This window comes from Elephas maximus, chromosome 21, assembly GCF_024166365.1.
Source record: "Elephas maximus indicus isolate mEleMax1 chromosome 21, mEleMax1 primary haplotype, whole genome shotgun sequence".
Taxonomy (NCBI): Eukaryota; Metazoa; Chordata; class Mammalia; order Proboscidea; family Elephantidae; genus Elephas; species Elephas maximus.
Genome location: NC_064839.1, coordinates 41481418 through 41493198, shown reverse-complemented (window position 1 = coordinate 41493198; position 11781 = coordinate 41481418). Strand labels below are relative to the sequence as shown.

Here is an 11781-nt window from a genome sequence, read left to right as displayed (position 1 = left end):
AATATTATGATATATAAACCATATCTATACATTTCTGGGGGCAATTTATCTATAGTCTCTGAAAATAAATATTTATATATGCTATGGTTGCAATGAAATCATAACTTTCCTACAGTTATTATTTTCTACCTCTGCTAAGAGGTATATTCCAGAAAAACAAACAGGAGAACTTGGTGTAGTTCTCTTGTACCAGGTATCTAATATAATACTATCAGGAAATATTACTAAGAAAAATGAAGGTCTCTTGAAACATTAGGAACACAAAGGAGAAGTAGCCCGTTTGACTTGATTACTAACTTTAAAAACAAACCAGCGGACCATACTGCCCTGCTTAAAGTGATTCAAAACACCAGCAGAAAGAGTGACTTGTAGAACAAAACACAAAGGTTTGGCCCTAAGTACTACAACCTCCTAATATAATCTTTTGGCTCAATTTTGGCCTCAGCATCCTCTCCTGTTAAAAGAAACAGCAGCCGTGAAACCAATAATGATTGAGAAATTCTTATCCAGCACTGTTCAGCGTGATAAAGAAATAGAGGCTACCGGCACAGGTAAGGTGGGGAAACACACAAGGAAAAATAAAGAAAAACATCAGATACTTAAAAGTATTATGAATAGTATTAAAACAGAAGAATTAAAAATAGAGCTGATAGGCAGGGTTTCTCAACCTCAGCACTACTGACATTTTAGACCCGATATTTTTTGTTGTCAGGGGCTTTCCTATGCCTAGTAGAATGTTTTGCAGCATCTCTGGCCTCTACCCACTAGATGCCAATAGTACATCACCTCCTTGTTGTAACAACCAAAAACATCTCTTCACGTTGCCAAATGACCCCTGGGGGAGGGAAAAAAAAGCTCCCCAAATTGAGAATCACTGTGAAAGGTGCAAGATAGTCCCTTTCAGCTCCAATTTTTTATCATCATAATGATACAAGGGTACAACAACAGAGTACACACTCAACCTGCTCCATCCTTTCTTTTCAACTTGCCTTCGTAATTACAGATGCCATCCTCTTCTGTACCCAGGTGTAAAAAATTGCTGGGGTGTTCGTTTCAATGACCTTCCAAATCTGTATGATAGGAATTGAAAACACCATCAGACCCTGTAAAACAAACGACAAGATGTCCTGAACTATTGGCATAGTTAGGAAATTCAATGAAAAGGGCTTCTAAGCTATTACCTAGAGGCAGGCAGGAATGTTTTAGTGTCCCCAGATGAAAACACTCATTTGTACCATCATAAAAGATAACCCATTTCCATGGTAGGAAATCAAAACTGCAATAAATTTCAAAAAAAGAAGGATGGCGAGGGGGAGCACAAAGGAATGGTAGAAAATCTCAAGTAAGAACAAGCTCAGTACGTAAAAAGGAAGACAATTGTGTTGGCCAAGACAGCTCTGAGAAGGGAGGGACCTGACTCTGCCCGTGAACAAGGGGACTCGGAGAAAGTTGGTGTGAATAATTCAAGAAGTTCTAGGCATCAGTGATTATACAAGCCCTTCTCTCCTTTGGCCAAATCATTTTCAAATTAAGTTGAAACCATGGCAAAGCAAACCTTTGCATTTCATTCTGCCTACAAAAAAATTTCATTTGGAATCTGTTAAATAGCTCATGAAATTAAAAGTCACACCTGAACTGAAAGTCCTTGTATCCTTAATCTTTTACAAAATTTTAGGCACATTCCATATGAGATTTTTGAGCAAGAAACTCCAAAACCTCCAGGAACTATTTTTAGTGATCATCAAAAGAAATAATTGAACTTTTGGAGATTTACAGGAAATATAAATTGGTCAACATAAGTTACCTTTTCTAAATAACATTCATACAGATTCATTGTTGGTGGTGGTGGTGGTTGCCATCAGGTCAATTCCAACTCATGGTGACCCCACGTGCACAGAGTAAAACTGCTCCATAGGGTTTTCAAGGCTGTGAACTTTTAGAAGCAGATCACCAGGCCTGTCTTCCAAGATACCTCTGAGCAGGTTCGAATTTCTAACCTTTCAGCTTGTAGTGGAGAGCTTACAGATTAATTAGATTTAATAATCAACAGGGCCCCCATTTATTTTCTGCCTAAGCTGTCTACTTTGCTTATCTACTATATTAATAACACTGTAGGAATCCAGAATCACAAAACATAGTGTGAGATCAATCATTATCCTTCATTTTGCAGAAAAATTTATCACAGGTTTCTTTTAAATAAGAAGTGCAGATTGGAAAGGGCACAGAAGTCAGATGTCCTGAAACACCTAAGCCACCATCCACTAGCTGCGGGACTCTGATAATCCATTCAACATTTCTGAAAATCACATTTCTCATATGTCCAAACCAAACCATCAAGTCAATTCCGACTCACAGCGACCCTATAGGACAGAGTAGAACTGCCCCATAGGTTTCTAAGGAGCACATGCTGGGTTTGAACTGCCAACCTTTTGGTTAGCAGCTGAACTCTTAACCACTACACCACTAGGGTTTCTTCTCATATGTAGATTGGGTGTAATAATTATACACTATTAATGGGGTGGCTGCAGAGATAAGAAAAGAAATAACATGAGAAAATGTTTTGCAAACTGTAAAGTGCTTATCAAGTTCTGTTACTGTTATCATCATCATTATTAAAGTAAGATAAAATGTGACCACACTGTGGTTTACGTGAAGCTTTCAGGCACGCATATACGCAAAACAACAGAGATATCCTGAGATTCATTTACTGTAAAATTTAACTGTCCTTGTGTTTATACACTTGATGGCCCACTCCAGTTACATCTCACACTACTCTCTAATAGATTGTAACCTCCTTAGTCCTTAGGAGAAGGACTAATCAAAAAACCAACAGCACCTAACACGGGTCTCTCTATATAAGCACATATTTTGTATGTGTGAACTGATGTGTTGATAATATTGTCTCCGGTACCAGAATCTATTTCAGTTTACATGGAAGAGTTTAAGGGACACTGGTGGCCCAACAGTTAAGAGCTCAGCTGCTAACCAAAAGATCGGTGGTTTGAACTCCACAGGAGAAAGACCTGGTGATCTGCTCCAGTAAGGATCATAGCCTGGAAAACCCTCTAAGGCAGTTCTACTCTGTCACATAGGGTCACTATGAGTCAGAATCGGCTCCCAGCAACAATAACAACGTAAGAGTTTAACTTAACAGAAGCTGGAGCAACTTGAAATACTTCCATGGGAGCTCAGTATGGTGAAAGAGTACCCACTCATTTTCCCCTATACTATTATACCATTACATGTCATAAGACAGATTGTAAAATAAATGCATTTTAATATAACTTTACAAAATGCTGACTTTGGAGAGGTGCTATGATAGATGAATAAATGTCCAAATCTCAATAAATAGCAATATCAAACTTCTGTTAATGATAATTTAAACATAGCTAATTTAGCCCTAAAATGTTTTTCATTGAAAGATACAGAAAGAATAGATGTGACACAGGACCAAGACAAATGAGAACAGTACTTACATCTTAGGGAAAAAGCTAGAGAAGGCTCCTCTCTTAAGATCTTTCAATAGTTTCCAATTACTAAAATACCATACCATACCAAAAACTTAGGTCAACTCTGGACCACATCAAATTTCTCACCTTTTCTTTCTATTCACTCCTATATCCCTATTATTCAGTGTCTTCTCATGAACAGGAAAGAACACTCTACAATATCTAAGCATCTGAAATAGCCAAATCTATTAATATGATTACCTAAAACCTCTGTTTATTTGATAGGGTTTACAAATGGGTAATATAATCATTGTGTTACATCCAAATTCAAAAGCCTTATAAAATCTTTTTATTCCTCAATATGATTAGCACTCTATATCTATTCTATTATCTTTGCTATCACTAGCATGACTTAGGTATTATTATGATAGACTTAGGTATTATTATTATCAAGCCCACTTTATTTGTGGGAAACTTGATGCTGAAGGAGTTTAAATATCTTATGAGGGTTTCTATCAGCCATGACTGAACCGTTTAGAACCAGTTCAAAGCCCTGGTGTCAAGACAGGATTTAAGAAAGTCCTCAAGCCCATTTCTATGAGGGATGGTCAGATCCCAGGGGTGACAGAAGTGATCTTTTGTTCTGTACAGCCCACTTTATGTTCCCAGGACAGTACGGGGACTAGACTGTATCCCAAGTGATAAAAGGTGAATGCAACATTCCCAGGACAGCTGACAGAGTTAATTTCAGTTTTTACCTGATTCCCCAGAGCAGCAGGCCAACATATAACATATAATGCAGTCCTGTTTCTGGCTAGGATGCAGAATGATGAGCAGAATGACAGATGCCTCTCTGAATAGCCACAGGAGCATAAAGGCCACAAAGACAAAAGGACCTTCTTGGACCTGAGTTGAGCTTCCTGAAGAACCTGCCTGAGTAGATCCTCTCTACAGACAGACTATGTCATCAGCAGAGAAGCACTTTCCTGGGTTCCTAAAGGCCATGGAAGCTACTCCTCCAAAAGAAAGAAGACTGCTGAGTTTCCAACTCAGTGTAGCCATCACCAGGCAGTCAAGTCCTTTATCCTTTACTTACATTAAAAGGATTTGCATCCTTTGCCCATGTCTGTTGATATCTGACAATCACTCTTTCCCTAATGAAAACCATGCAGAGAATGCTAAAACTAATAAGTGGTAGATTTGGGGCTTCAGAAATCCCAATTCCATATCCAATGGCCTTCTATTCTGTGCTTAATATTTAAAGGAATTTTATAATAAAATCCTTTTAAATCACATAACTGATCCTAGCCAATATTTATAATTAGAAAAGAGTAGATGCTTTAAAATTGTTGGGAGAGGATTGTTTCTGATTAGGATGTAGAATGATGTGAATAAGCATCACTCCCATGGTAACAATAAGAAAAAAAAAATCCTTTTCTATAAAAAAAAATTTTTTTTTAATAAAGTTATCAAAAATCAGTGGATGCAAAGAGGGTTTAATGAATTAAATTCCAGAGAGAAAATGAGCAAAGAATTGCAGATGCTTCCACACTTGGGGGCAAGTGCCCAACCTAACTTTTGATGTGTAAAGGTGCAAACTTGCCATAGAGAGAAGATGCAAAGACGAGGAGAAACCAGCCCAAATGGCTGTGGCCTGGCAAGCCCATATGCAAGAATAATTATTCAGGCTAACACATCTCCACCTCTGTACCCCAGGTATACTTCTAAGAAAGTGGCAAAAATACTTATGGAAGCAGGGCTATAAAAAAAAAGGAAGAAGAAATTTTAGCCATTTCAGTTACTCAGATTTTAGGGCTTAGCTAGAGTTGAATCCAAAGATGAATTAAAAGCAACCACAATTGCAGTTCAAGTCCTTCCAAGTTCAAATCTTAGAAAAATTAAAGGGACCTATTTGCCCATTGGTTGTAGCAACATTGCTACAAGAAGGAAAGTTGAGGTTTGGAGTGAAGGAGATGAGATAACCAAAATCACATTTGAAATCAGACATAAAGTATCTGAAGCTGCAGTCCAGTCCCAACCTGATGTGAAGAGAGTGAAATCTAAAAGAACAGCCCCACATAGGCTGCCTGATTGAAGAAAGTCCTTTTACATTCTGGGAGAAAAAAAAGAAGAAGAAATAGATAGCATCATAATTCAGTCTCCAGGGTTCTTTTACACACAATGACTGGCATACAAGAAAAATTTGTGAAAAAGCAGGAAAACTAAGCAATAATCAATATAAAAAATACACACTAGAAGAAGTCCAACTAATGGCTCAGTTACTGAAGTTTGCAAAGACCTTAAAATAACTATGACAAATATTCTATTTAAAGAAACAGATATATTGAAAGGGTTTGTGTAAACTTTTAAAATAAACAAAATGGAAATTCTCAAACTGAAAAAATACATGAAAACTTTGGGGGTAAGGAAAACATAAATGTTGCTGAGTGCTGCAGTTCCTCTCTGCCTGGGCCTCTCCAGTGTGCTGAATGGGCTTCCTCAGAGTATGGTGGCTGTGTTCTTAAGAGCTAGTGTCCCAAGAAACAGGAAGTAGAAGCTGCTAGTTCCCACCATCAAACAGTCACAGAACCCAGATTCAAGGAAACCAAAACCAAATCCATTGCCATCGAGTTGATTCCAACTCATAGCGACCCTACAGGACAGAGGAGAACTGCCCCATTGGGTTTCCAAGGCCGTAGTCTTTACAGAAGCAGACTGCTACATCTTTCTCCTGTGGAGCAGCTGGTGTGTTGAAACCACCGACCTTTTGGCTAGCAGCCGAGAGCTTAACCACTGTGCCACCAGGGCACCTTAGATTCAAGGAAGAAGACATAATCCAACTTCTCAATTGGACAAGTGTTGAAGAATATGTGGATCATTATTAAACTCACTACAACAAGAAGATGAATAAACAAATCGTGGTAAACTGATTCAATGAATTTCTACTTCACAATAAAAAGGAGTGGCCTACTGATAGACACAACACCATGAATGGATTTCAAAAATATTAAGCTGAGTGAAAGAAATCAGACTCATGGGAGTAAATGCCAAATCACTCCATTCATAGGAAGTTCAAGAAACTAATTTGTAGTAATAGAAATCGGAAGATAGGTTGCCTCTGGTGGAGCAATGGACTGAAATGCCGTGCACAGCAATATTCTATATCTTCACTTGCATGTTGGTTTCATGCATTTCTACATATATCAGGAGTCACTGAACTGTACACTTAAGAGCTTTGCATTTTACTGTATATAAGATAGACCAAAAAAAAAAAAAATTATGAAGCACAAGAACCTATGTGGACAAGAACATGCGTGGTTCTTGATTAAATGTTGATTTGGACAAACTAGCTAAAAAAGACATATTTGGAACATTTGGAAATATTTTATTGTTTTAGATATTAGGTGAGATAAAATGTATTACTCTGTAAAGACCAAGATAGCCAACTGAGAAAAAACAAGCAAATTGGAGAACAGTGTGTACAGTATGATACTATTGGGTTAAACAGTCATAAAAAAAAAAAAAAAGACCATTGCCATTGAGTCAATTCCAACTCATAGTGACCCTGTACTACAGAATAGAACTGCTGTGTAGGGTTTCCAAGGTTCTAAATCTTTACAAAAGCAGACTCCCACATCTTTCTCCTAGGTAGCAGCTGATAGGTTTGAACTGCTGACCTTTCATTTAGCAGCAGAGTGCTTAACCACTGCGCACCAGGGGTCCTTAAAAAAGCCATAGTAATACTTAAATATATTTATAGGAAAAAAATGTATGTGGATATGCTCTCAAGTCTTACTATGGTCATCTCTGTGCCACGGGAATGCAATGTCTTTACTTTCTATTTTTGTTTTCCCGGATTTTCTAATTTTGTTCAATGAACAAGTAAGTATTGCTTCTACAACATAAAAGTTTATATGAATGACTTGCATTTTGTTTATGAAAACAGTGTTGAAAACTTTTCTAAAAATTTGTCCCCAAAATATGCCAGTACTACCAACTGTGAATTTTGTTAAAATGTATGCAGTATTTAATAGAAGACTGAATAAAGTATAATAATAATAAACCAAAACCAAGCCAATTGCCTTCTAGTCGACTCTGACTTATAGCAACCCTGTAGGACAGAGTAGAACCACCCCACAGGGTTTCCAAGGAACCACTGGTGGGGTCAAACTGCCAACATTTTGGTTAGCAACTGAGCTCTTAACCACTGTGCCACCAGGGCTCCATAGGTAACCTTTACTAACTGAAAGGTTAGTAGTTCAAATCCACCCAGAGACACCTCGGAAGAAAGGTCTGGTGATCTGCTGCCAAAAAGTCACAGCCTTGAAAACCCTATGGAGCACAGCTCTACTCTGTTACACCTGGGGTCACCATGAGTCAGAATCGACTCAATCACTACAGATTAACTGGTTAGCTTTTATTAAACACTATGTGTCAGAGCCCTGGTGGCACAGTGATCAACAGCTTGGCTGCTAACCAAAAGGCTGGCAGTTCAAATCCACCAACTGCTCCTTGGCAACCCTTTGGGGCCATTCTCTTTGTCCTATAGGGTCACTATCAGTCAGAATCAACTTGAGGGCAATGGGTTTATGCGTTAATCACTGTGGTTAGTGCTTTCATATAATCCTTGCAACAACCCTATGAAATGGGTACTGTTACCATTCCTATTTACAGATGAGGAGCCAGAGGCTCAGCATAGCCACCAAACCAGCAAGCGGTAGAGTTACACACCATCATCACTTCTGGTGATGTGAACACCCGCTATGTTAATGCTATGCATGCATCAACTCCTTCATTCTCAAATGACTATTATCAAATTGAAGAGGCTCAGATGGGGAAACCAAGGGTTCATAGAAGGGCCCATAGATCACAGGCCAGCCAGTGGCATTGCCAGGGTGTGGAAAGCAGGCACGTCCACTCTTGACCCGTGATTGCTGCACTGCATCCCTGGCTTTATCTGCAGGGTGCAGTATCCACATGGGAAGCCCTAGCAGAGGCTCCACTGCACAACTTATAAAATGCCAGATAAGAGAACCTGATATTTATGAAGGGTTATTTGCAGGAAACAGGCCCATCCATTGCTTTATAATCTAGAGCTAAAACTCGATCATCGGAACATTGCAGACTCGGGACATATTACCTTGGCCTGCTGCAAATTGTTTTCCCTGAGTTGAGCGTTCTGTCCTCAGTGTTTATTGAGAGATAAGTCAAGAAAACATTCCATGAATCCCATAAATGTGTTTGCAATAGAAGCCATCAGAGAATATTTCTACCTTACCCCTCTCTCACTATCCTATAGGTAAGGCAAAGCTCTCAGTGAAAACTATCCTTTCGAATCAGATACTGGTAAAACTCTGTATCCCTTGAGGAATTCCCTTAGCATTTTATTTATTTTGTTATTGTTTTTAAAACAATTCAATTGTGCTTACTTTGTGCCAGCCACTGTTCTACTCTATCCTACTTGTACGTTTGATGTAATCCTCATAACAATCCCATGAAGAAGTTACTTTTATCATGCGCATTTAACTTATGAGGATATTAAGGCACAGGGAGACGACTTAATTTGCCCAAAACCAAAACAAGCCATTGCTATGGAGTCAATTCTGACTCACAATGACCCTATAGGACAGGGTAGAGCTGCCCCATAGGGTGTCCAAGGCTGTCGTCTTTACAGAAGCAGACTGTCATATCCTTCTCCCACAGAACAGCTGGTGGGTCCGAAATGCTGACCTTTCAGTTAGCAGTGGAGCACTTAACCACTGCATCACCATGGCTCCTTTAATTTGCCCAAGGTCACTGTTAATAAGCATCACTATTTTGTCTTTACTTACAGTATTCTCTTTGCAAACCAATGTGTTTTCTTTCTTACTGTGCAAACTAGGAGGCTCAGAGGCAGAATTTTTACCCAACCCTAGGAGTTCTGTAGGATACTTTCACCTGTAAAATATGCATTTCTTTCTTCTTTGTTGTTCTGATATATCGCATTGAATTTTGCATTTTCTTTCTTCCTAGCTATACAGAAGCTATAGATAAGAATACGGATGGGCCAGAGACCAAAATCTAGAGAAGGTACAATTATGTATTGAATTCATATATGCTAAGTCGAGTACTTTGTAACACGAAATCAAGGAAAAAAAATAATATTTTTGCATTTGATTAAAGGTTTAATATAAGTTCTATATAAACAAAATTTTGAAGCAAAGATATGAATGGAATTAATGTAAACAAGAAACTAAATATGTTCAGATGGCAAGGAGAAGAATGGTAATTTGTTTTTAAGTTGCTGAGCAAATTTAACAGATCCAGGGAAAAAAAGGTGAAAGTATTCACAGGAGTTTGTCACTGTACTGTCCAGACCTTATCTTTTTGAAGTGATTTTTCTCTTACAGAGGCCAGCAAGGCAGTAAATTTTACAAGTCAAGGGAAGGCATTCAGGAGCCCAAGTATATAAACCACTTGCTAGTATATAGCAATACCAAGAAATACCTGTTTCTTCTTGTCTTTTGTTGCAGATAAGATACTTCAGCAATGTCAGATTTTTATTTGTAATCATTCGCAGCCAATTCCAATTTTGTAGTGAGGTAAGAGTTTAGGTCTGCAGATGAACCAAAGCTACTTCACACAGTGAAATATTTTCCTACTTGGTCTCCATAATATTCCTTTATCAGGGAAGCGGTGAGAAGAACTGTTTCCATGGGCAATTAATGGCTACTGCAACAATAAAGGAGCCCTGGTGGCTCAGTGGTTATAAGCTACAGCTGCTAACCAAAAGGTCTGCAGTTCAAATCCACCAGCCACTCCTCAGAAACCCTATGGGGGCTGTTCTGCTCTGTCCTATAAGGTCCCTGTAAGAACCGGCTTGAAGGCAATAGGATTTCTACTCTTATTACTTATTGGCCTTCTAGAATCATTCTGAAGATACCACCTACATTATCACATCAATATAAAAGATGAAAATCCAGTTGAACCTTTCTCTGGCTAAAGGTGTCACATTTACATTAGGCAGTGTCTTAGCTGTGTATAGGAAGGTGGCAGGACCCTGCAGTAGGGACACTTATACCTGGGCTCCCATGCTGTCATTCATCTCACTACCGTGTTCTATGAGGAGATGGGTGAGATGGGTATTTTGAGGTCAAGTCATTAGTCTTAGCAGCCCCATTTCTCAGAAGCCAAATGAATGAAATTAAAAGCATAAATTTATTTGAAAATATTTAAGGAGAGAGGGGCTTCAACGACAAAATAAATTAGGATTCAAGTTTTTTAAAGTCATGTGTGACACAAACGTAAACTGAGAAAATACCCCAAACTGAATCAAAATTATAGGAATGAAAGTGACAATAATTTCGGAGGCCTCTACTACGCAATAAGAACGAGCTTAAAAGAGAAAGGAACAGAAGCTGGGAAGTAGAAAGGGAGCCACTACTCCCAAAGACAAAGGTAAATAGAGTGAGAACACAATATGACACAAAATTTCCCCGTTACAACACTCTCATCAATTCAAAAGATCCAAATGAAAAGGCAGATTACACATAAATCCATGCAGCCTTCCTGATATTCAAAGGTAGTACCATTGATGTTGTTGATGCTCTCTCTGAATAAAACTAAAGGTTTGATTAGCACCTCGTACTCACTGTGTGCTCTGAACATTTCTGTTTTTCTCAGTGTTTATACAGTTGATTCAAAGTAGCTCAGCCTCCTGACATATGGGTCACTGTTGCATTTCACTCAAACTGGCTCTAAGGGATATCCATGCTATGTTAGAGCTGGTGAGGAGATTACATTCATCAAATCCAGCGTCCTCTTGGTGGTCCATGTGACGTTAATACATTTCTACAGGATTTGTAGTCAAAAAAGCTTTGGGAACAAAGTTTTGAGAACAAAGGGTTCAACAGGTGTTTCCGCTTGCTTTGTTTGCTGTAGTTGTTATGGTTGTTGTTCTTGTTGTTTGCCCCAACAGGCTTCTCATAGCCCTATATCTGCTAAAATGTAGTTATAACATAAATACTCAAAGGAACATGAAGCTTTTTACAAACTTTCTTGACCCCAGAAGCACTGTTACACAGATGATTCTTGGAACACACTCTGAGAAATGCAAATGTAATCCAATTGTCTCATTTTACACATAAGGAAACTGAGATCCATGATTAATACCACTTCTCCATAGGCAGAGCTAAGACAAAGACATATATGTCCTAATTCCCAGTGTTCTTTCCTCTGTTCTATTAAAATTCCTCCTAGTAAATTCTGGTCTCTGGACTTGGGCAGAGGGCTTGTATAGATACACATTCAGGAAATCTGAATCTTCCAGTTACACCAAATACTATGTGAAAAT

General features: G+C 38.5%; 1 long non-coding RNA gene across 1 annotated transcript in view; it reads right to left on the bottom strand.

Moving 5' to 3' along the window:
• Positions 1 to 995: 995 nt before the first annotated feature.
• The window catches only part of LOC126065177 (uncharacterized), a 143197-nt gene continuing 132411 nt past the window's right edge, over positions 996 to 11781 (bottom strand). Inside the window, exon 5 of the long non-coding RNA XR_007514741.1 lies at positions 996 to 1103. This is a non-coding gene — a long non-coding RNA (uncharacterized LOC126065177). The remainder of the gene's footprint in view (positions 1104 to 11781) is intronic.